The following is a 25,590-nucleotide window of genomic DNA, read 5'->3' on the forward strand; positions in this document are numbered from 1 at the left end:
ATGCTCAATGTGGTGTTTCCAACACAGATTTCTCATTTTGGTTCAATGATTTAATCTTTTATTTTCTGCATGGTTTGACCCACATATAAGTTGCTGCACAGGAATTTTAAATAATTGATCACATGGCCTTTTAAACAGTTCATAGCTGCATATATTCCAGTACTCCAACCAGCAGAATAACCTGTGCTAACGCTTAACATCGAGCAGTCTCCTGTCCCTTACAATACACTACCAACAACACAATTCATTGAGTTTCAGGGATGGGCCCCGGAGGAAGAAAAGCAACTGTGGTTAAAAAGAGGGTGCAAACAATCCCATACTGATTTATTAGGGAGACAGGAGATAATGGGGAAAGCAGTTATGCCACACGAGTTACTGATAGTAGCGTTTGACTTGCTTCATCATCCATTGCATCTTTCTAAGCGGCACATTGCTCTGGATATCCAGGAAGACTGGTTTGGCCCAAACCTCAGGAACGCTTGGCAAGCTTTGTCAGAGTTACAGCACCGGAATGACACTCCGAAGAATAAGAGGCACTCTACACCACCCGACTGGGCCGTTCCACGAGTTACATATCGACTACGTGGAAATGGGTGAGAGATGCAATCGTTCCTGATATTTGATCATTGTCATCTGGCCCTTCTCCTGATGTGTGGAAGCGGGACCTTGTGCACATCCCGATGCCAATTGCACAGCTACATTTGGAGTGCATGAGGTTTTTCCTCGATGAGGTGTGTGCAATGCATTAAGCAGCATTAGCGAGCGTGTTCAGGATCCACTGTGTAAAAACGCTTTAGTGAAATATGATCTATGGGTGACTGATGAACAGTACCGAGCTTGAATCCTAGCGATGGATGGAAGCCTTGTATGTGGTTATGAAATTGGAAACCAGCAAGATATTTTTGGATTCTGATGCCATTTGTGAGCATCATAGGTACTTGGAAGACTTGAATTTTCAAGTGCTCGCAACCAATGAAAATAAACTAAGTTGCAGGAGACTCAATACCATTAATAGGTTTCAGGAACATCTCTCCTATGAAGTTTTTTCTCGACCTTGAATTGTTTGGTGGTGAAGGAATCCACATTCTAAAGAATTTCCCCTGAAGAATGCTCAGTCATGTATGACAATAGGAAGAGAAACATGTTGGGATAGTGGTTTCAAAGACAATTGTCGAGGATTTTATGTCTCAATTTTGATGTTGTATGTTATAGTATACTTTATATATATGTGATGCACTTTATGATTAGCACAGGTGATTTCCTTCCAATGTATGTCTTTCAAGGGTCAACGTGCGGGATGTAGATGTATGTGTTTTTTTATTAAAAAAATGTGAAAATCTTTTTATGACGAAGATATTTTTAAGTAATAATTTTGTGAATAAACTGTAATTGATGATTGTAATTTAAATTGAGGTGTACAGGTCATCCATTTTTTCAGGGTGCAATGTACCAGAAGAATCTTCCTTTATTTGTGCGCTAATGAGATATATTTTTATACTTTTAACAAATCCTTCTCCCCTGTGTATTATTGTAAATAGGTCTACCCCTGACCGCGGAGATAGTTTTTTTTTTACTAGGGGGCCCGTTTTCCTTGTCCTGTTTTATGCTTATGCAATGTATTAAGGTCAGATATTGCCACACACTTTTTTAATGAATTGTTCAAAGAAATTACAGCATTGCTTGGCATTAAACATTGCATGTGCACCATTTACCACCCCCAGGTTAACGGACTGGATTAACAGCCTCCTAAAGAGCAAATTGTCCAAGCTTTGCACCACGTCGAAGAAAAACTGGGTGCACTGCTTGCCGCTAGCACTTTTAAGTTTGCACACAAAGCCCTGCAAAGACCACCATTTGTCACCCCATGAGATGCTCACTGATCGTCGTATGCATACGTCCCTGTCTCCAGTTAGAAGAGCATCAGACGCACACAGGGCAGGCAGCAACTCGACCACCCTGACACAGGCCATTAAACTTGTCTCTCGACAGATTGCACTTCCCCGATCAAAGGAAACACTAGGCGCGGTGGATGCTGCACCATCAGAGTCCCCATCCAGGCAACCTGATCTACGTGTGGAACTTTGCTTGTAGGTGGAGTGACCCCAGGCATAATGGGCCATATCAGGTCATCTTCTCTACTCTCCTAGTGTGCACCAGGACCCCAACTGTCCCATAGAGTTGGGAGTTGCCCAATAGTACTTTAAGATGAGGCAGCAGCACCCGTGAGATGGATGGGGATGCAGATTAATATTCACACATCAAATCAATAATGACAACTCAATGGTTTGGCAAAGGGAGTCCGTTTAATGACATGTACAACGAATGGGGAGTTAATGAATATCAGCAATCGCTCAATCTTCCTTCTCGCTTCAACTCCAACGAACTTCATAAAAAACACATCATTTATACTAAAAACTTGTCATCACTGACGTGTAACGCTTAAGATGTTGCATGCAATTTTACTGGTTCTAGGAAAGTAACTTTAATGTAGGTACTATATCTGTATATGGTAAAGGAGTGAGGGGATTGGATAAACAGTGTCAGGTGGGGAATCTAAGCCCTTCCTTCAAAATGGCTACTGTAGACGTCACTGAAAGTATGACGTCCCATTGGTTCTATTAACTATAGGACCCTAGATTACTTGGCCCACTATGATTGGGTTGGCAACAACCCCACTCATACTTTTCCACTAGTTTAGCAGCACGCAGAATAGCCGGCCAGGTGCAGGGAGTTTGTCTGCAGCCCCAGCTTTCCTCCAATTATTGCTACAATCAATCATCACCTCAGTGGTCATGTGTCAATTATTTCTTTGTGGTTGGCCTCGAGACTGCTTCTTGGCCTGGAAAAGTTAAGATATCTGTGCATGGCACGAGGCCACAGGTAGGTGTGGAAGTTTCATCCCTTCTCGCTTTGATGGTCACGTGATTCAGACACTGTGAAATTGTCTTGTTCTTCACGCAATTTGTGTATTTGATTTAATTTTGCCAATCATCTGCGGCTTATCTTGACCTTTCAGAATAGGATACTCTGTTCTTTGCTTCATTAGTTGTATCCACTGTTGGTCTATTTCAGCCGATACGACCTTGGCTTCTTGGCACAATTTTCATGCGTCTGAGTTTCTTTCTGTCTTTAGTTTTCGATTTGCTTGCTATGGGGCTCTTCTCTTGCGATCATTAGTAACCTTTGGTTGATTATGCTCTTGTGCGTAGTGGAAGTATACTTACATAAAGTGCTCCTTTTGAGGTAGATATGTATAGGTGGCGCTTGCTGCAATCTATTTTACTAGTAAGCGTAAGCAAGCCTCACAATTCTTTGCTTCTTGCGGTTCCATGCCTATGTACATGTGTAAACTAACTAAATATCTTCATTGTGCTGATGGCATAACATTCTGACATTTTGACAACGTTATTTCACTTTAGGTTCATGATGTCCCTTATCCATGGTGTTTCGTCTCTTTTCATCATTCGTAGGTCGTCATATCTTCTATGTGTGAGTCAGTCTGGGTTCTTGTGACGTCACCATTCGTCTTCCTTCAGTATCTTTTTAGCTTCTTCAGGGACTGTGCTCTGACAATCTTCATTCTGTTTCATTTATCGATATGGCTTTCTCAATGTATACCTTACTGTCCATGTTTCTTAGGTGTTGGTACTTCAACCGGTGCTGTTCTTCTGATAGGTACTGGACAAAGCTGCACTGCGGCTCTCTGCTGTTTTATTTGCTCATCACACGTCACATATTTTGGCGTGAATGTTCCTGGTACTTCAAAATGGACGGCTGGAGTGCGGGTCGTGCTTGGGACCTCCTCTACACTTGCTCTAAAGGTTAAGGAGCTCCGCTACTGGATCCACCTGTAAAAGCAAGGAAATATCGAGGCTGAGTACCACAAAAGGAAATACACCAAACACGGGCTATAAAGATTCACAGATCTTTAATACTACGCAGTTACAAAGAAACACAGATCTGATACAGATAGCTATCTGGCTCTCGACACCCTGCAATGAGTACCAGCTCGTCAGATTGAGGAGGGAGAGTGCTGGACATCTAAACATTTGCATTTTTATACATTTCCTACGATATTGTCCAGCCCCTCTACAGGTTAATAATCTGCGGTCTAGAGTTTGTGCCGTGTTCCCATATAGCTCATACAATAATATGCACATGGATTACATAGGTTTGTGTTTCCAACAAGTTACAATGGCGAAGTGTATTCCTGGATTTAGCAGTGAGCCTTAGTACATATTCCTTCACAATGTAGTTCAGCCAGTGTCCACGCTTGCATTTACATAACATTGTCCTCGATGTGTATTTGTGGATGAGGCTTGTTGGTGCAGATAATCTTAGGACAACAAGTCATGCTCGGTGCAAGGTCTCAATACCTAGTCTAAACAGTCGGCCCTCGGACAGTCTAACCATTAACAGAACTCAAAGGTCAGGAAGGCTTGGTTACAAGTTAGAAACACAGTCCACCATTTTAGAACAGAGAATCACATATGAACAGAAATCAAAATGGTAGATGATTCTAAAATGGCGGCGACGTCGATCTAAAATCGGAACTTTGCAACGCGGTTTTCTTCGCAGAGCGACTAGGCTTAGGCCAATATAAATCAAAAGGAGGCACAATATGATTTCCCGTTTAACACACCTATCGGATGTCCGGAAAGCACCCTCCGAGCACAACATAGTGACTCTCTATGTCCACCGGCCATGCACAATTGTGTGCTGGAACACTTATCTGACTCCTTTTGGCCATTTTGTGCCAGTACAGCCGCAGCACACCTGCACTACACAGCACTTTTCCACAGAGGGTGCTCTCTTGTGCCCTCCCAGACTCTACTTGTCTTTGTTTCCTTATTTTCCTCACTCTCTCTTTCTCACTTTCACTCTATCTCCCTCTCTTTCCCTCTCCCGACCTTTTTCTTCATGATTGCTTTTCAGACACAGCAGAAGATGGCACCAGTGCTCTCAAACGACTCATTATATAGGAAACAAAATGTTAGTTATGTTATTGTGTCTAGATGTTCATATTCATATTTGTGTGCCCTGCAGTACATTACAGGGTTGTTTGCACTTTCTATGTTTGCACTGGAGATATATTTAGGTGCTGATTTTATATGGGGCGGCTCATATAAAAAGAGGGGGGAGGTGGTGGCTTGATGGCTACGTGAGAGGACGTTCCTTGGAGGAGCTCCCGATGATCCGATCCTGATCCTGAGAAGAAGTGACGGTTTTTGGCGGACTTTCGAGCCCACGATGCATCTAAAGGCGTATGAAAGTGGGGGACACACATGGTGTGTGCCCTCCCCAACGGCGAGACTGCATATTCACGGAACTAGACCCCGAAGAAGGTGGCGGTCGCGCAAAGGAAGGGGGAGCACCCAAGATGGCCGCCTGAGGACAAAGGGCCATAAAAGGTCCGACGAGTTGAGGAAGGAAAGGTTGGTCGGAACGTGGGCAGCCCAACCAGATAGACGGGCCGTATGCGCCTCGGGCTGAAAGCAAGAACATAAGGGCGAGCCCCCACTGCAGAGGCCATGGATCATGGTGGGCTAGCAGAGTGAACCCAGGTTCAGCGACACCTCGCTGCGAAGGGGCCGGCGAGCGAACCCCACGAGGATACAGCTGGGCGCGTGGGCCCAACCGACGCAACAGGATGTCCTCCAAGGTGGTGCGACCCCGGATCAAACAGCCCACGATGGAGACCTATGCTAGGTCGCCCTCGGGCGCAGAAGGGGGCAAGAGCAAAGAAACCCCCGCGGCGGCAACGGACCCACCGGGTACTATCCAGGAGGTGCTGGCAGCAATTGCCGACCTGAAGGTGGCCTGGGAGACGAAGCTGGGCCTGGCCATGAAAGAGTTGCAAGAAGGCCTAAACCTCAAGATAGGAGCGGTCCGAGAAGAAGTGAACCTGTTACGCCAGGATGTGCAAACGATCGCGGAGCGCACAGGGGAACTGGAGAAGGAGTTGGCCCCGACCGTGGAGGCGTGCAATACACACGCCAAGGAACTTCATGCCCTCGTGCAACAAGTGGGCAATTTGCAGGACAGTGCAGAGCAGGCGGAGGGGCGCGCCAGGCGCAATAAAATTCGCATAGTGGGGGTACCGGAGGGAATGGAAGGATCGAACCCCACAGATTTTGTTGAAACCATGCTTTTGCAGGAGATTACAGGCGGAGAGCTGACCCAGGGGTTCACGGTCGAAAGGGCGCACAGGGCACTGACCAGGAGACCGGCCCCAGGAGCCCCCCCCGCGGCCGCTGATTGCAAAGATCTTGAACTATCGTGACCGCGAGAAGATTCTCAAATTTTTCCGGAAAGGGGGCACGATAGAAAGGGGGTCCGCGAATATAACAGCGTATACGGATTACACGCTGCTCGTACAACGGAGTCGAATGAACTTTGGAACGGTGAAGAGGAGGCTCAGAGAAGCAGGCCACTGCTACATGTTGCTTTACCCCACCAGGTTAAAGGTGTTTCATAAGAACAGATCCCTCTTCTTTGAGACGCCGAGCGAAGCGATGGAATGGTTGGATATGCAAGGTCGACCTCAGGAATCGGATGCCCAGACAGAAGCGGATGGAGATAAGTAGCACGTTGCGGAGGCACCCGTGAGGCCATAGCTATGACATTGGGACTGGAATATAGTTTGATATTGTGCTTGTGTGAGGGAAGTCACGGCATCTGCCGGCGGGTCCCGTTGAATTCACTTCTCCTAAATAGATGACTGGGAGCTCCTGGGGAGCAACCTCTGCACCCGATAGTAGTATATTTAGTTAGGTCACTGTTAGATTGGTGACACCCCGCGGGGTCCTTGTTCTTGGTCACGAGACGGGTCCAGACGTGGGTAGGCCTGAGATCCAGGGATGGAGCTGGGCTGTTGTTGGGGGTTGGCGGGAGGAGGGGGGGAGTTGTGTGCAGTGGTGTGAGGTTGGGGAAGGGGCGAGGGGGGCACGGTTCATCAACAGTAGGGAAAGAGCCAGGCAACGACCCTACACGGGGAACATTATGGGGAGGGATGGGATGGAGATAGACCGACCAGATGGCATCGGGTAATCTTAGAATTGTGACCTGGAATGTATGGGGCCTCAACAGCTACCTTAAACGTAACAAAGTGATGTTGTATTTAAAGAGGATGCGCGTAGACATAGCCCTGCTGCAAGAGACCCATCTCACTAGGGAAAGGCTGGAGGTGGTCGGGAGGAAATGGAAGGGCACTGTTGTGGGAGCGGCGTACTCGGCGTATGCCAGAGGGGTTGTCACCTGGGTGGCGCCCCATGTGCCGTTCCGAGTGCTTAATTCTACGGTGGACCCGGAGGGTAGAATGGTGGTGGTAACGGGTCTCTTGGAAAATAGAGAAGTACACATCATAAATTTGTACGCCCTCAATAACGATACAGTGGCTTACTTTAGGACCCTCTATGGTAAACTTGGCCCCCTGGCGGGGGGCACGGTAGTGTGGGGGGGGATTTTAACTGTACCGTAGACCCCAGAATGGATAGGTCCAAGGACAGGGCAGGAAAAACGGCACCAGCGGCTAAAGCGCTGAGTACCTTACTGAAAGACCTAGGCCTAGAGGATGCGTGGAGAAGGCTGCACCCCACGGATAGACAGTACTCACACTACACAGCACCACATGATTTGTACACAAGGTTAGACTACATGTTTGTAACAGCCGGGATAGTGAGAGAAATAGAAGGAGCGGAATACAAAGCCCGAGTGTTGTCTGACCACTCGCCCTTGGTGGTAGACTGGAGACACCAGCCCCCACGACCGCAGATCCCTACATGGAGACTTAGGACCGAGGCACTGCAGGATGCGGGGTTTCGGGAGGGCCTGAGGGATGCCATCGAAGAATATTTTGATACAAATACGGGAAGCGTAAGCTCTGTGGGCACATTGTGGGAAGCGTTTAAGGTGGTGGTGCGGGGGGTAGTTATTTCCCAAGGTAAGGGGCTACAGGGGGGGGGTCAAAAGGGAGCTCCGGGAGGTGGAAAGGGAGCTAGAGGAGCTCACGCGTTGCATGAGCACCGCTTATGATAACAGAACCAGAGTAGAGGAGCTACAGTTGTCCTGCAGCGCACTCTGGGACAGACTGTGCAGACTCAGCTACAGGAAATATACGGAGAGGATACATGCAGGGGGCGACAAGCCGGGCAGATTGCTGGCTTGGCTGTACAAGAGTGAGACCTCCCGCTCGGTGATTAGTGAGATTCAGGGCGAAGGAGGTAGCATATGCAACACCCAGAAAGAGGTAAATGAGGAATTCCTTACGTTTTACAGACACTTGTATGAGGACGTGGGGGAGGAAATGGGTCAAGACATACTGGACACATTGGGGGACATTGAGCTGCCCACCTTAGATGATCTAGAACGTTTTGAGTTGGACGCACCCGTCACCTCGGATGAGCTGGAGGTAGTGATTCGGAACTTGCCCACTTGCAAGGCGCCGGGTTCGGATGGGATGCCGAGCGAGTTCTACAAAACATACCAGCAAGAGTTGCTCCAGCCACTGCTTGCCACTTTCAACGAGGCCTATGAGAAGGGAGAACTCCCGTTGTCCCTCCGTGAGGCTGTAATCATCCCACTCCTGAAACCAGGCAAGCCGGCCGTGGAGCGCGGGTCTTACAGACCGTTGTCCATGCTCAACCCGGACAGCAAAATACTCACGGCGGTGCTGGCTAATAGACTGAAGAGGGTGATTAAGAAATTGATACATCCAGATCAGACGGGATATGTTCCGGGTAGGAACATCACAGATAACCACAGGAGGCTACACCATGTCATAGACCAAACTGAGGAAGACACAGGCGAGCTGGCTATAGTGTCACTAGACGCGGTCAAGGCCTTCGACTCAGTACCATGGCCCTGGCTGAAAGCGGTCCTGAAGGGGTACAGAGTGGGACCTGGATACCTCAGATGGGTCCAGTTGTTTTACAGCACCCCGATGGCGAGGGTCAAGACAGGGTCCACGGTCTCAGATTCTTGGCAACTGGGCAGGGGGACCAGACAGGGATGTCCCTGGTCACCTATGCTATATATACTGGCATTGGAGCCGCTGGCAATATGCCTGCGACAACAATATGGGGAGGTGGGCATAAACACGGCCAGTGGAGAGCATCTGATATCATTATATGCGGACGATATGCTCCTTTATTTGCGCTACCCAGAAGAAAACCTACAGTACGTCCTAGAGGTGATAGAACGGTACGCCATTCTCTCGGGGATATCGGTGAACCCTGAAAAATCCAGTCTGTTCCCTTTCGGCAGATATAGGAATGTCCCGGTGCAGAGGCTGCCTGTTCTGCCAATACCATGGCAGCCCGTAACATTTAGGTATTTGGGAATAAACATTTACCACACGATCGAGACAGAACACAAGCACAACACGGAAAAGGCGAGAGAGGGGATTAAGAACAGTATGGTATTTTGGTCTAGATTACCCCTGACCATGATGGGGAGGGCAGCCTTGCTCAAGATGGTGCTCCTGCCTAGACTCTTGCACTTCTTTATAAACGTCCCGTTTCTGATACCCAGGAGCCTATTCGCGAAACTTCACAGTGTGTGTAGGGGTTTTGTGTGGGGCAGCTCTAGGAATAGGGTGGCTCTGTGGAAGCTCCAGAACCCGTGTGACAGGGGGGGGATAGGCCTGCCTAACTTCGAACTCTATTATCTGGCAGGGCAGCTGCAGTACGTGGCCAGGTGGCTCTCGACTGAAGACTCGGCGGAAGCTAGGCTCCTGCGCGAAGATACAGCCCCATACTTTCTGATGGAAGTGGTGTGGTTGGGCAGAGATAAACTGGTGGGCAAGGGGCAGCTACTGAGGTTGGGCTGGGAGATCTGGCACAGGACATGGAAGATTGGGGGGGACTCGGAACCATACTCCCAGTAGGCCCCTTTGGCGGCGCTGTGCGGGAGCGACTCTCAACTACTTGAATCGGTCCGCAGATACTGGGAACAGGTAGGCCTGGCCACCCTCGGGGACATATGGCAGGAAGGGGAGGCGGCGGACTTTCAGCGGCTGCAGGAAGAGACAGGAGTACATGGTGGCCAATATATAACCTACACTAGGCTGGTGAAAAAGACTAGAGAAAGATGGCCTGAGACAGTGCTCGCGGAGGATCCAGATGCCTCCCTGGAAACCATGTATGATGTATCGGAGGGCGGGCACGAAATATCGAGGATATATGAGTTCCTGCGAGTAAGGGCAGGGAAGGAGTTGCTCCAATTGAGACAAGATTGGGAGGAGGAGGTGGGAGGACCCATGACGGATGGGAAGTGGGAACGGGCCCAGATGTACCATAAAAAGGTGTCCCGCAACGCGAGATTCCAACAGCTTCAATTGTATGTTACCCATAGGGCTTATTTAACCCCCGGGAAGATTGCAAAGTTCGGGGGATCAGTTATGCAGCAATGCCCCAGGTGTGGGGAGGTGAATGCGGGACTGCTACACATGTTTTGGGCCTGCCCGGAGGTGCATAGATTTTGGGATGAGGTCAAGATGAGGCTGGGTGGCGGGGGGGTGGTGCTGGATGTGGAATCGGCCTGGTCATGCATTCTTGGACTGTTCCCTAGACCCGGCATTTTTGAAACACATAAGCAAGATGAAGGACCTGGCCTATGTCTTGGCCAAACGTAGGATTGCCATGGGCTGGAAGGCGGCCCACAGACCTAGGGTGGAGTTATGGTGGACAGACCTCTTGAGGTGGGCGGAAGCTGAATCCATAGTCTGGTTTGAAGCGGGCACCAGGGAGGGCGAAGAAGAAGTAGGGCCCTTGCTGGCCTGGCGGCAACTGGTGGCCTCGTTGACAAACCCTCATCAGGGTGACAACGAAACAGAGGACCTGGTTGATGGCTGTCTGGGTAGCGTGCCACCCAATGATGTTCCCGTAAACAACATGTGAGAACCGGCTCTAGTTTAAAGGGGGAGGGGGGAGTTGGAGAGTTTGAAAATGTGTTGGAATATGATGCTTTCTATGTTTTGAAACAGTTGTAATGTGTTTGTTTGACCTTAAAAAATAAGATAAAAATATTTTAAAAAGAAAAGAGGGGGGAAGTCTATCAAACCAGCACTGTCCATAATGTATCCAACATAAACACAAATTAAACAATGTCTCTACCTTCCCTAACACACAACTCCAAAGCATCATGCAAGCTCTGTCCGTGTTAAACGTGCACTCACCAGCTCGGGGTTTTTAGACTTTATTGTCAGGACTTTATTTTTTCCCGATTCTACTCAAGATACAAGTTGCGTTAACGGTACTGGTAGTTGCAGAATTATTAATGGATATATAAAAAAACTCTATGTGCACGAAAAGGCAAACAAAAAGGGCAAAGTGTGATGCCTACCACAGACTCAGCTTAGATGCTATAGAGGATGTGTGCCACCCAGAATTATCCAATAGCTGGTACACGGACAAGAGCACTGTGGGGAGAGAAAAGATGAATGGGAGTTGTTATGTTTGTTCGTTGATACTGCATGCATCTTGGGCCCCCAATGTTTTAGTCCCACAGGAGGTATCCATTCTAGAGGGTCAATGCCTAATACATCTAGCGCTGTGTAGGGTAAGAGGCACGTGCCAGGCACACATTGTAAGGCTCAAAGTATCAGACCCAGATCAACTACAATGCAACAGCCACCCTAAAAGCATCCAGTGCTTGCCAAAGATTTTTGTTGACGAGGGGTCAAGTCTGTTTGAACGGGAGAGTATGTACTGTATTAGAGCAAAAAGACAGACTAACTAACCGTCTCTAGAAATCCTTTATGGACATCCGGCTAGGAGAAAGTGGTCTACCTTATTAATGGGTAGAAGTGTCACCTGGGTAGGTTTGTATTTAAAGCCAACATCTTTTATTGCAAAACAAAATTCTTCTTTAATTATTTATCGTAAAAGCATAACAAAAAACATTTAACATTTTATCCTTTGATCATCATTCATCGCTTTCATTCAACATAAACTAATACAATCATGGGGTATTTCAACTAAATTATAAGTTGAGCATAACAGTCAATAAATTATGCATATAAGACATAGGAAAATTGCATTGAATTCCCTTTAGAGGTCGACATATGTTTCGGCCCATAGATGTATACCACCCTTGTCTGGGGTGATCACTTGTGCGAATATAGGGCCATCTTCAGGACATAGATAATTTTTGCTGGAAGATCAGTTTCATTCCCCACTTGTAGATTTAGTGATCTACAGAGATACATAAAATAAGAAATAGTTTTAAAACAGAGCTACTCCTACCCGGCTGGTTTTAAAGGTGATGACTCATATAGGATACTGAAAGAATCACCCACTTAACCCACCTGTTTGCCATATAGTGTGATTTAGGACTTCTGAGTTTGTATACTTGGAATTTTTCGGCCAGTATGCAGTTTTCCAAAAAAAAAAAAGAAATAGAAAAAGGAACTTGTAAATGTTCCCACATTGGTTTTAGCTCAGGATTGATCCTTTTTTTTCTTTTTTTTACATATTGTAATAAAACTTACAAGGTTTGCTTGTCAGGCCGCGTGTTCTATCATAGCGGCTCAGTGAATGCTGGAGCCAAAGATGGCGATCCGATGATTTAGTGCAGCACTTCAGAGAAGGTGCTGTAGTACTATCTGTCAATAATAAGGCAGAGGGGAACCAGTCAAGATTCCATCATTGGTTTGTACTATAAATATGTCTTTAGTCAAAAAAGGAACTTACACTGGTTCACATGCAGCGCCGTGTATTTCATGGCATCTTGATAGTGTTGGAGCCGGAAATGGCTGTCCGTTGATTCTTCAGAAGTAATTCTGGTGTAATATCTGTCAAGAATAAGGGTATTTGAGCCCTTCATTGTGAATTTAAATGCTACTTATTAATCATTATGTTAGCGCTATTAAACTGATGCATGTTGAAAGTTACATGTATAACGGGTTTTGTTATGAAATTTTAAGCTGCCCCAGAGTTTTCTTTACGTTAATGCCATGGGACTGTAGCATGTTCAGCAAAACATCTGCCTCGAAATGGTTCACGGACCCATGTTAACAAACTTGCTTAGCTAATTGCTACTATGAGCTCTGTGGCAGTCTGTTGAGCTTACCTTGGTTCTCATATTCGCAGGAATAAATGCTGCTGCTCAACCGATCCGTTGTGTTTCGGGAGAGCTGCGATTGACTTCCTTATTAGCAGTCACGTGACTCACGTTATGCAGTCACTTGACATCTTGTTGTTAAGCAAGCGTGTTGCAGTTGATTTTCCTTTCGGATATTAGGACTCTGAATATTTCTAGGACTCTGAATATATCAATAGATTGTGTCAAAAAGTTGTTCGCGCTATTACCGTATTACAGGTAATATAGGCTGCACTTACCATAGATGCAATATAAAGCTTGCCGTTTGGAAACCAGGTGAAATACACCTGTGTGTTCTAAAAAATGAACTGTATCATTACTCACACACACACGAGATGTCTGTGGTAGCGTGTGGGGTATTTACAAAAAAAAACATTATTTGAACCACTTTCAGGTTGCTGAAGTGAGTTTTTGATTTGTGATAGTAGCGAAGTGATTCTCTTATCGCCATCAGATGTTGATGGGTGTAGGTTAATATGGATTGATGACAGGCACCTACATTGCTTGTTAAATTACTTTTAGCTATTGTTGATCTTATACAAGAGAAGGAATGGATGCAGATAGTATTAATATGGAATCAGAACTCATTGTTGATGTCAAATGAATACACTCCATTCCAATGTGATTGCATTCTTGGTGAGGGACTGTTTGTGATGACACCTGCTGCAGTACCTACGCGCCCCGTTAAATCAAAAGGGTTTGTCCATGAAAGTTTAGGTGATGTTAAAGATCTTGCGTCGCACCAGGTTTAGCTACTACGGAGACTTAGAGTTCCTCCACTCCGTTTGTGAAAATATATAATGGTTGTGTTGAGCTATCCCTTGATAGTGCGCCGGAAAATAATGGAATGGCAAGTAGTGATGATTAATAAATTCCTTTTATTTTTGTGATGTTAGAGCCTTTGTGGATGACACGTGTTTCGGCAGAGCTGCCTTTATCGAATCCAGGCTATACAGATAGCTCATAAGTCACTGCATAATGCATAAAGGTGCTGAAGTTCACCTGCTGCCCTCGTTAGTCGTCGGTATGCGTCTAGATTGTCTGGATTTTCTTGATCCTCCTGATCCTCGTCTCCCTCTTTTCCGACTGAAAGTTGGGAAGTAGCCGGTATTTTCGGTAATTGAAAACGGACCTGTTTCACAGGCATATTTCTATTGCCTTTTTTGTAGCGTCTAATCTGATTAAGGAAACCATGTCCCTGTTTCTTGGTAATGATTGAAGTACTTGGTTCATTAGATTCAGCTTCTTCTTCAGCTTCTGAACTAGCTGAGGAAGTATTGGGAGTTGTCTCCTTGGATATTGGTTTCGTGAATTTGTTATATTTCTCCTGGAAAGTGTACACTCTGTCTTCACTATAATCCCGGTCGTCCCTATAAAATTTTCTTAGTTTTCGCAGTTTTATATCATCCTGATATTCTTTTAGTATTTCATACATTTTGAGAAAGTTTTTTTCCTTTGTAACCTCAAGAGCTTTGGCTTCATGTATTTCTTTCTTAATAGAATCTATTTGAGCTATAGATCTTGCTTGTTCTCTTTCAGCATGTTCAATAAGCATCTGGAGCATTTGTTTGGAGCAATGGTTAAGATTAGTTTCCCAGTTATTGGCTAGGTCATGGTCTTCATCTTTATTGAAATCAGGAAAAATAAGAATACGTAAACCTCTCGGTATTTGATCTTTAGAAATATAGTTTTTTAGCGAGACAATCTCCCAATATTTGTCGATTTCGCGGCGAGATACCCTTTCTAATCTAATGAATTTAGATCTGAGATCTTCTCTTTTAGGGGTAATAGAGGTAAATGCATGTGTATTATTACCCCGTGGGGTGAAAAGGGTATCTGCTTCTTGTTCTTGATTTTCTAGGTATTCCGCCATTGTTGGCTTAGATAGAATTAGCTTGAGGGTCTTGCGTGGTACAGTGATGTCACAAGGACAAGTATTGCATTCTTGGTGAGGGACTGTTTGTGATGACACCTGCTGCAGTACCTACGCGCCCCGTTAAATTAAAAGGGTTTGTCCATGAAAGTTGAGGTGATGTTAAAGATCTTGCGTCGCACCAGGTTTAGCTACTACGGAGACTTAGAGTCCCTCCACTCCGTTTGTGACAATATATAATGGTTGTGTTGAGCTATCCCTTGATAGTGCGCCGAAAAATAATGGAATGGCAAGTAGTGATGATTAATAAATTCCTTTTATTTTTGTGATGTTAGAGCCTTTGTGGATGACACGTGTTTCGGCAGAGCTGCCTTTATCGAATCTAGACTTATTAAATGAAAAGAAAATGAAAAGAAAATGCCATAAGGGAATTTGAAAACACACTAAAAAGAAAAAATATATACATATGTACGTACAGTCATCTGGCTGAAAAATACTAAATACAGAAATATCTAAATTGCAATAGTGTAAAACATTGCTGAATTTATTGAAGAGACCCACTGCCTTTACCTGAGTATAATCACCTATTGCACCATTTGTAAAACGAATAAAAGAAGAAATTAACAGAAGGAAAATAAGGGTAAGTGATGAGCCTTATGGTACATTATGCGAAAAGTTCAAAGCGATAAAAGAGGGAGTTTAAGATCAGATAGTGCCCGAAGGGGACATAGTTCTACCTCTAAATGTGAGAGGAGTGAACAGGTTGGGAAAGAGTAGATAAACATGCACATGGCAGCTATTTAGTGACAGTGCAGGTGCTTTTTCTTACTTATATAGATAGCTCATAAGTCACTGCATAATGCATAAAGGTGCTGAAGTTCACAGGGATGAATCCCTCCTAAGTATAAAACATATAAACAAGTTGTTGGAAATGGATTCCAGGGATGTAGTGGCAACTTATTTGAACAAGTGTTTAAGTTTAAGTAGAAAAAACCCCCCTACGTAGTGCGCAGGCAAGCAATATGTAATAGTATAACTGTGTCAGTCATATGTTATGTTTCAACAATATACATAATAGCTAACTGATGGTTCATAAAAGCAACCCGTGGTGACATAAAATGTAACGGCTTCAAAATGATGGCCAGACCCCATAATTAATTCATTAATAGTTAGGAAATACTGGCTAGTTGGCTGGAAAGTATTAAAGTTTCCCTTTTAAACGTGAAAATGTAAAAAACGAACGAAAATACATAGTTCTGGAACACGTGCGTTTTGGTAAAGCGCACGTGTGAGGTTTAAGGAAAGCATCAAGTCTCAGAGGAAGCCCCCGTGCTTGCACGCACAGAAGAAAGGGTCCTACCTGGTACAAAGAAGTCCTCCGTATGTACGAGTGTCCTGTGTTTACCACATTGGGTGTAATGAATAAAGGCAGAAAAGTCCTATGTCTGTTACTATTACTGGTGGCCATATTTTGGGAATGGGAAGCGTACTTGGGCTGCGCATAGTGGTTTATGTCCCATTTTGTGATGGGGTTGCTGCATTTTGAACTTGGAAACATATACTTAAGGTATGGGATTAAGCATGAATATAGTCCTATAGGTGCCTGTATTGATGTTAGAGAAATACATACAGAACACGAATTTGGTGCAAGTACAATATATTGGATGTAGCATGATGAGATGAATTTGTGGCTGATCAAAACGAAAATGGGGTATTATGGGAAACGTAGTGTGCAACTGTTGGTGGTGTTTCCCGCATGAGAAAAGGGGGATTATGGGAGATGTAGTCAGACTTCAATGTTTAGAATTGAAGAATCATGGGCGAATACGTGACTGATCAAAACGAAATAGGGTATTATGGGAAACGTAGTGTGCAACTGTTGTTGGAGTTTTCTGCATGAAATTTTTTTTTTTTTTAAATGGGTGGATTATGGGAAATGTAGTAAGACTTCAATATTTAAATTGAAGGATGGTGGGAGAAAGGAAGGCAGTTTTAACAAGAGGAATAAGTGAGAAATCAAAGGCGTATCAAGTTACATGATTAACACAACAAAGTAAATTACATATCGTAGTATGTCAGAAGTAATTATAAAGTAATACATATAACAAATATAACAAGTTGCATAATTTTATAGAAAATGTATCATTTCATTGTCGGAGTTTAGACCCCACTCCACTGCTCGATGATGCCAAATCAGTCTTGCTTCGGCTCTTCTGAGAAAGAGTTCCTGGTTGCCTCCTCTTGTGGTAGTCTTGATTTTTTGTAGACCAATAAACTGAATGTCCAATTTATTGTCCATTTGATGCTTTGATTGCCAGTGTTGTGATAATGGCAAATTGCTGTCTTGACTTCCGATTACTGAAAGATGCTCTCTTATCCGAGTTCTTAGTTCACGAATGGTGGAACCAATGTATATCAATTAACATGTGCATTGAATTGCGTATACAACAGATTTAGATCGGCAATTAATTTGCTGTTTGATCTAAGTTTTTATCCCTTTTGCATCTGTAAATACAGTTGTTGGTGAGTGAGCATGTTTACACATGTGGCAGAAGCCACATTTTCTAAATCCAGTTGGTTGTTTAAGCCATGTTTCTTGGGTAATTTGTTCTTGTTCTGGTAAGAAAGAAGGGCTGACACACATTTTTAGAGTTTTGGCCTTTTTAAAGATGAGAGTAGGAGTATCTTTGAGATTTTCTGAAATATGGGGATCAGGTTTGAGGAGATGCCAGTTTTTCTTTAGTGCTCTTCTGATTTCTTTGTTATTTTCACAATAAGTGGTGATGAACTATACCACTTCTTGGTGTTGTTGTGGTTTTGATTTTGGAGTTAGTGTCATTGTTCTAGTCATTTGCATGGCCTTGGTTCTGGCCTTGTTGATGTCTTTTTTAGGGTACTGTCTGGCAATGAATCTTGTAGATAGAAGTTCACATTCTGCTTGAAAAGATGTGGTATTAGTACAGTTCCTTTTTGCCCTGATGAATTCTCCTTTCGGAATATTTTTGATAACTGGTTTGTAGTGACAACTTGTGGCGTAGAGAGTTGAGTTTACCTCTGTTTCTTTTCTGTAGGTTTTGGTTATTAGTTTATTTCCGGAGACAGAAATTGTGAGGTCTAAAAAGTCAATGTCGAAATCACTGGATTTACCTGTAAATTGAAAACCAAAAGTATTGTTGTTGGCTTGTACTAGAAAGTCCATAAGAGCAGTTTCTGGTCCGTTCCAAATCAAAAAAACATCATCTATATAGCGCGTCCATTTGACAATGTGATTGTTGTAGGCCGGTAATTTGTAGATAAAGAGGTCTTCAAACATGCCCATTACCAAGTTGGCAAGGGCTGGGGCAAATTTAACGCCCATTGCAACTCCACAAGTCTGCTTGTAAAAATGATGATCAAAAATGAAAATATTGTTTTCCCACGTAGTGAGTAGCATTTCTTTAAGCATGCAAACGTAGTTAAAGTGTGATGAGGATTCCTCCTGGAAAACGTAATCTATGGTTTGTAGTGCTAAATTGTTTCCAATTGAGGTATAAAGAGCTTTAACATCCCATGTTGCCAGGAGGAAGTGTTCTTGCCATTCAATTTGAGCCAGTGTATTAATAATGGAAGTACTGTCTTTTAAGTATGCTTGTACCTGAACCACCTTAGGTTTGAGTATGTTGTCAATATATTCAGCAATTGGTTCAGTGGCCCATCCGATGCCACTGACGATTGGTCTCCCTTCTGGGATTGTTTGAAAGGGTTTATGTACCTTTGGTAGAAAGTAAATGGTAGGTATCGTTGGTTTTGGTATGAATAAATGGGTTTTCTCATCATCAGTAATCAGTCCTTGCCTGTGCCAGTTGTTGATCTGGCTCCTCAAATCTTGTATAATTGCCTTGGTAGGATTACTGGTTAGTTGTGCATAGCAATTTGGGATTGAAAGATGATTGTGGGCCATTTTGATGTAATCTGATGTAATCTGACCTGTTCATTACAATGATGTTGCCTCCCTTATCAGCTTCCTTTATAACAAGTTCTGTGTTGGACTGTAGGTCTGATAGGGCAGATATTTCTTGTTTGGTAAAGTTATGTGCTCCTTTTATCCACTTTGTACGGGAGAATCTGTTGAAACTGTGATATAAGTCTTGGGTTACAGCTTTATATAAGGCATCTATCATATTGTCTGGTCCAAACTGTGGCAAGAATTTAGATTTTGGTTTGAATTTGGTTGTTAGTTCAACTGGATGAATCTCTAATTCTTGCATAGTTGCATGTATTGGATAATCTGGTCTTTCTTCCAGCGATCTTAACAAATGGATGTTTCCGAGTTCCTCTATTGTGATATCACTAATTGTAGGTCTAGTATTCAGTTTTTTACGCTGTTCCACTTGAGTAGCAAAGAATTTTTTCAACTTAAGTTTACGAATGAATTTGAATAGATCTACATGGAGTTGAAATGGTTCGCAGAATGCAGTAGGGGCAAAAGACAAGCCTCTATTGAGGAGTGTAATTTCATCTTTAGTAAAAATATGGTCTGATAGATTCATGACAAGGTTGTTCACTTTGGTTTCTTGGCTGCTTCCCTTGCTGCTGCCCTCGTTAGTCATCGGTATGCGTCTAGATTGTCTGGATTTTCTTGATCCTCCTGATCCTCGTCTCCCTCTTTTCCGACTGAAAGTTGGGAAGTATCCGGTATTTTCGGTAAGTGAAAACGGACCTGTTTCACAGGCATATTTCTATTGCCTTTTTTGTAGCGTCTAATCTGATTAAGGAAACCATGTCCCTGTTTCTTGGTAATGATTGAAGTACTTGGTTCATTAGATTCAGCTTCTTCTTCAGCTTCTGAACTAGCTGAGGAAGTATTGGGAGTTGTCTCCTTGGATATTGGTTTCGTGAATTTGTTATATTTCTCCTGGAAAGTGTACACTCTGTCTTCACTATAATCCCGGTCGTCCCTATAAAATTTTCTTAGTTTTCGCAGTTTTATATCATCCTGATATTCTTTTAGTATTTCATACATTTTGAGAAAGTTTTTTTCCTTTGTAACCTCAAGAGCTTTGGCTTCATGTATTTCTTTCTTAATAGAATCTATTTGAGCTATAGATCTTGCTTGTTCTCTTTCAGCATGTTCAATAAGCATCTGGAGCATTTGTTTGGAGCAATGGTTAAGATTAGTTTCCCAGTTATTGGCTAGGTCATGGTCTTCATCTTTATTGATATCAGGAAAAATAAGAATACGTAATGGGCGTTAAATTTGCCTCAGCCCTTGCCAACTTGGTAATGGGCATGTTTGAAGACCTCTTTATCTACAAATTACTGGCCTACAACAATCACATTGTCAAATGGACGCGCTATATAGATGATGTTTTTTTGATTTGGAACGGACCAGAAACTGCTCTTATGGACTTTCTAGTACAAACCAACAACAATACTTTTGGTTTTCAATTTACAGGTAAATCCAGTGATTTCGAGATTGACTTTTTAGACCTCACAATTTCTGTCTCCGGAAATAAACTAATAACCAAAACCTACAGAAAAGAAACAGAGGTAAACTCAACTCTCTACGCCACAAGTTGTCACTACAAACCAGTTATCAAAAATATTCCGAAAGGAGAATTCATCAGGGCAAAAAGGAACTGTACTAATACCACATCTTTTCAAGCAGAATGTGAACTTCTATCTACAAGATTCATTGCCAGAGGGTACCCTAAAAAAGACATCAACAAGGCCAGAACCAAGGCCATGCAAATGACTAGAACAATGACACTAACTCCAAAATCAAAACCACAACACCACCAAGAAGTGGTACAATTCATCACCACTTATTGTGAAAATAACAAAGAAATCAGAAGAGCACTAAAGAAAAACTGGCATCTCCTCAAACTTGATCCCCATATTTCAGAAAATCTCAAAGCTATGCCTACTCTCATCTTTAAAAAGGCCAAAACTCTAAAAATGTGTGTCAGCCCTTCTTTCTTACCAGAACAAGAACAAATTACCCAAGAAACATGGCTTAAACAACCAACTGGATTTAGAAAATGTGGCTTCTGCAACATGTGTAAACATGCTCACTCACCAACAACTGTATTTACAGATGCAAAAGGGATAACAACTTTGATCAAACAGCAAATTAATTGCCGATCTAAATCTGTTGTATACGCAATTCAATGCACATGTCAATTGATATACATTGGTTCCACCATTCGTGAACTAAGAACTCGGATAAGAGAGCATCTTTCAGTAATCGGAAGTCAAGACAGCAATTTGCCATTATCACAACACTGGCAATCAAAGCATCAAATGGACAATAAATTGGACATTCAGTTTATTGGTCTACAAAAAATCAAGACTACCACAAGAGGAGGCAACCAGGAACTCTTTCTCAGAAGAGCCGAAGCAAGACTGATTTGGCATCATCGAGCAGTGGAGTGGGGTCTAAACTCCGACAATGAAATGATACATTTTCTAGAAAATTATGCAACTTGTTATATTTGTTATATGTATTACTTTATAATTACTTCTGACATACTACGATATGTAATTTACTTTGTTGTGTTAATCATGTAACTTGATACGCCTTTGATTTCTCACTTATTCCTCTTGTTAAAACTGCCTTCCTTTCTCCCACCATCCTTCAATTTAAATATTGAAGTCTGACTACATTTCCCATAATCCCCACCTTTTTTTTTCATGCAGAAAACTCCAACAACAGTTGCACACTACGTTTCCCATAATACCCTATTTCATTTTGATCAGTCACGTATTCGCCCACGATTCTTCAATTCTAAACATTGAAGTCTGACTACATCTCCCATAATCCCCCTTTTCTCATGCGGGAAACACCACCAACAGTTGCACACTACGTTTCCCATAATACCCCATTTTCGCTTTGATCAGCCACAAATTCATCTCATCATGCTACATCCAATATATTGTACTTGCACCAAATTCGTGTTCTGTATGTATTTCTCTAACATCAATACAGGCACCTATAGGACTATATTCATGCTTAATCCCATACCTTAAGTATATGTTTCCAAGTTCAAAATGCGGCAACCCCATCACAAAATGGGACATAAACCACTATGCGCAGCCCAAGTACGCTTCCCATTCCCAAAATATGGCCGCCAGTAATAGTCACAGACATAGGACTTTTCTGCCTTTATTCATTACACCCAATGTGGTAAACACAGGACACTCGTACATACGGAGGACTTCTTTGTACCAGGTAGGACCCTTTCTTCTGTGCGTGCAAGCACGGGGGCTTCCTATGAGACTTGATGCTTTCCTTAAACCTCACACGTGCGCTTTACCAAAACGCACTTGTTCCAGAACTATGTATTTTCGTTCGTTTTTTACATTTTCACATTTAAAGGGGAAACTTTAATACTTTCCAGCCAACTAACCAGTATTTCCTAACTATTAATGAATTAAACATGGGGTCTGGCCAGCATTTTGAAGCTGTTACAATTTATGTCACCACGGGTTGCTTTTATGAACCATCAGTTAGCTATTATGTATATTGTTGAAACATAACATATGACTGACCCAGTTTTACTCTTACATATTGCATGCCTGCGCACTACGTAGGGGGGGGGTTTCTACTTAAAATTAAACACTTGTTCAAATAAGTTGCCACTACATCCCTGGAATCCATTTCCAACAACTTGTTTATATGTTTTATACTTAGGAGGGATTCATCCCTGTGAACTTCAGCACCTTTATGCATTATGCAGTGACTTATGAGCTATCTATATAGGTAAGAAAAAGCGCCTGCACTGTCACTAAATAGCTGCCATGTGCATGTTTATCTACTGTTTCCCAACCTGTTCACTCCTCTCACATTTAGAGGTAGACCTATGTCCCCTTCGGGCACTATCTGATCTTCAAATCCCTCTTTTTTCGCTTTGAACTTTTCGCATAATGTACCATAAGACTCATCGCTTACCCTTATTTTCCTTCTGTTAATTTCTTCTTTTATTCGTTTTACAAATGGTGCAATAGGTGATTATACTCCTGTAAAGGCAGTGGGTCTCTTCAATAAATTCAGCAATGTTTTACACTATTGCAATTTAGATATTTCTGTATGTAGTATTTTTCAGCCAGATGACTATGCGTAAATATGTATATATTTTTTCTTTTTAGTGTGTTTTCAAATTCCCTTATGTCATTTTCTTTTCATTTTCTTTTCATTTAATAAGTCTGGATTCGATAAAGGCAGCTCTGCCGAAACACGTGTCATCCACAAAGGCTCTAACATCACAAAAATAAAAGGAATTTATTAATCATCACTACTTGCCATTCCATTATTTTTCGGCGCACTATCAAGGGATAGCTCAACACAACCATTATATATTGTCACAAACCGAGTGGAGGGACTCTAAGTGTCAGTAGTAGCTAAACCTGGTGCGACGCAAGATCTTTAACATCACCTTAACTTTCATGGACAAACCCTTTTAATTTAACGGGGCGCGTAGGTACTGCAGCAGGTGTCATCACAAACAGTCCCTCACCAAGAATGCAATACTTGTCCTTGTGACATCACTGTACCACGCAAGACCCTCAAGCTAATTCTATCTAAGCCAACAATGGCGGAATACCTAGAAAATCAAGAACAAGAAGCAGATACCCTTTTCACCCCACGGGGTAATAATACACATGCATTTACCTCTACTACCCCTAAAAGAGAAGATCTCAGATCTAAATTCATTAGATTAGAAAGGGTATCTCGCCGCGAAATCGATAAATATTGGGAGATTGTCTCGCTAAAAAACTATCTTTCTATAGATCAAATACCGAGAGGTTTACGTATTCTTTTTTTTCCTGATTTCAATAAAGATGAAGACCATGACCTAGCCAATAACTGGGAAACTAATCTTAACCATTGCTCCAAACAAATGCTCCAGATGCTTATTGAACATGCTGAAAGAGAACAAGCAAGATCTATAGCTCAAATAGATTCTATTAAGAAAGAAATACATGAAGCCAAAGCTCTTGAGGTTACAAAGGAAAAAAACTTTCTCAAAATGTATGAAATACTAAAAGAATATCAGGATGATATAAAACTGCGAAAACTAAGAAAATTTTAGAGGGACGACCGGGATTATAGTGAAGACAGAGTGTACACTTTCCAGGAGAAATATAACAAATTCACGAAACCAATATCCAAGGAGACAACTCCCAATACTTCCTCAGCTAGTTCAGAAGCTGAAGAAGAAGCTGAATCTAATGAACCAAGTACTTCAATCATTACCAAGAAACAGGGACATGGTTTCCTTAATCAGATTAGACGCTATAAAAAAGGCAATAGAAATATGCCTGTGAAACAGGTCCGTTTTCAATTACCGAAAATACTGGATACTTCCCAACTTTCAGTCGGAAAAGAGGGAGACGAGGACCAGGAGGATCAAGAAAAACCAGACAACCTAGACGCATACCGACGACTAACGAGGGCAGCAGGTGAGCTTCAGCACCTTTATGCATTATGCAGTGACTTATGAGCTATCTATATAGCCTGGATTCGATAAAGGCAGCTCTGCCGACACACGTGTCATCCACAAAGGCTCTAACATCACAAAAATAAAAGGAATTTATTAATCATCACTACTTGCCATTCCATTATTTTTAGGCGCACTATCAAGGGATAGCTCAACACAACCATTATCCATTCCAATGTGATGTTGAGGCCGTATTTTACCGTGTCTAGATTGTAAATCCACCTTTGTTTGCATTTGGTGAGGATTAGGTCTTGGTTCCCTCCCCTAAGGGATGGTTTGATAACCTGAATCACACACCACAGCATATCTGTACATTTATGCTGTTTAGCTATAAAGTGGGCCACCAGTGGTTTGGTCTCAATCTTGTTACGAATGCAAGACTTATGCTTGCAGATTCTTTGACGTATTTGACGTTTGGTCTTTCCAATATTTTTTCGGGGACAGGGCAAACGAGGACGCAACAAATGCCAGGGACCCCCACGAATGCAGACCAAGAATTGGCAAGGTCCTCTCCCCCAAACCTGATAGACCCCAAATTCAATCTGACACCATATATGCTCTCTAAAGTCGAGATAGATGTACTGTCTGAGGGTCTGTCTTTTGTACCCGCAACAAGGGTGAGATCTTTTGAAACAGAGGTAGAACTGCAGAAATTCTACAGATTAATACGCCTCAAATATTTCTTCAGAAATCCAACCCTATCTACTAAAGAACTGACTATCACGGGTTTAAAACCTCCATCTAAGTTCACCCCTACCAATGCGATGGTGAGTCCTGCTATTCTAGCGTTTGAACAATGGATATCCCACGAAATCAAAGGAGTCCTACAAACAAAAAATAACAGCAAATACAATCTCACTAAACAACAGAGACATGCTTTGAAAACATTATAATCCAACGATACCTTTATTATCAAGCCCGCAGACAAGGGGTGTGGGATTGTTTTATGGGAAAAAAGGAGCCTACGAAATTGAAGTTATGAAACATCTTACTGATCAAACTGCATATAAAAAACTGGACCGAGATCCCACATCCAGGCTCCAAGAAGAGATTGAGAGTCTTATGAAGCATACCCTACAAAAAGGGTGGATAGATTTAACTGAAAAAGCATTTTTGGTTAATGAACATCCAACAATA

Source organism: Ambystoma mexicanum, chromosome 1p (genome assembly GCF_040938575.1).
Source record: "Ambystoma mexicanum isolate Mex_15411 chromosome 1p, UKY_AmexF1_1, whole genome shotgun sequence".
Taxonomy (NCBI): domain Eukaryota; kingdom Metazoa; phylum Chordata; class Amphibia; order Caudata; family Ambystomatidae; genus Ambystoma; species Ambystoma mexicanum.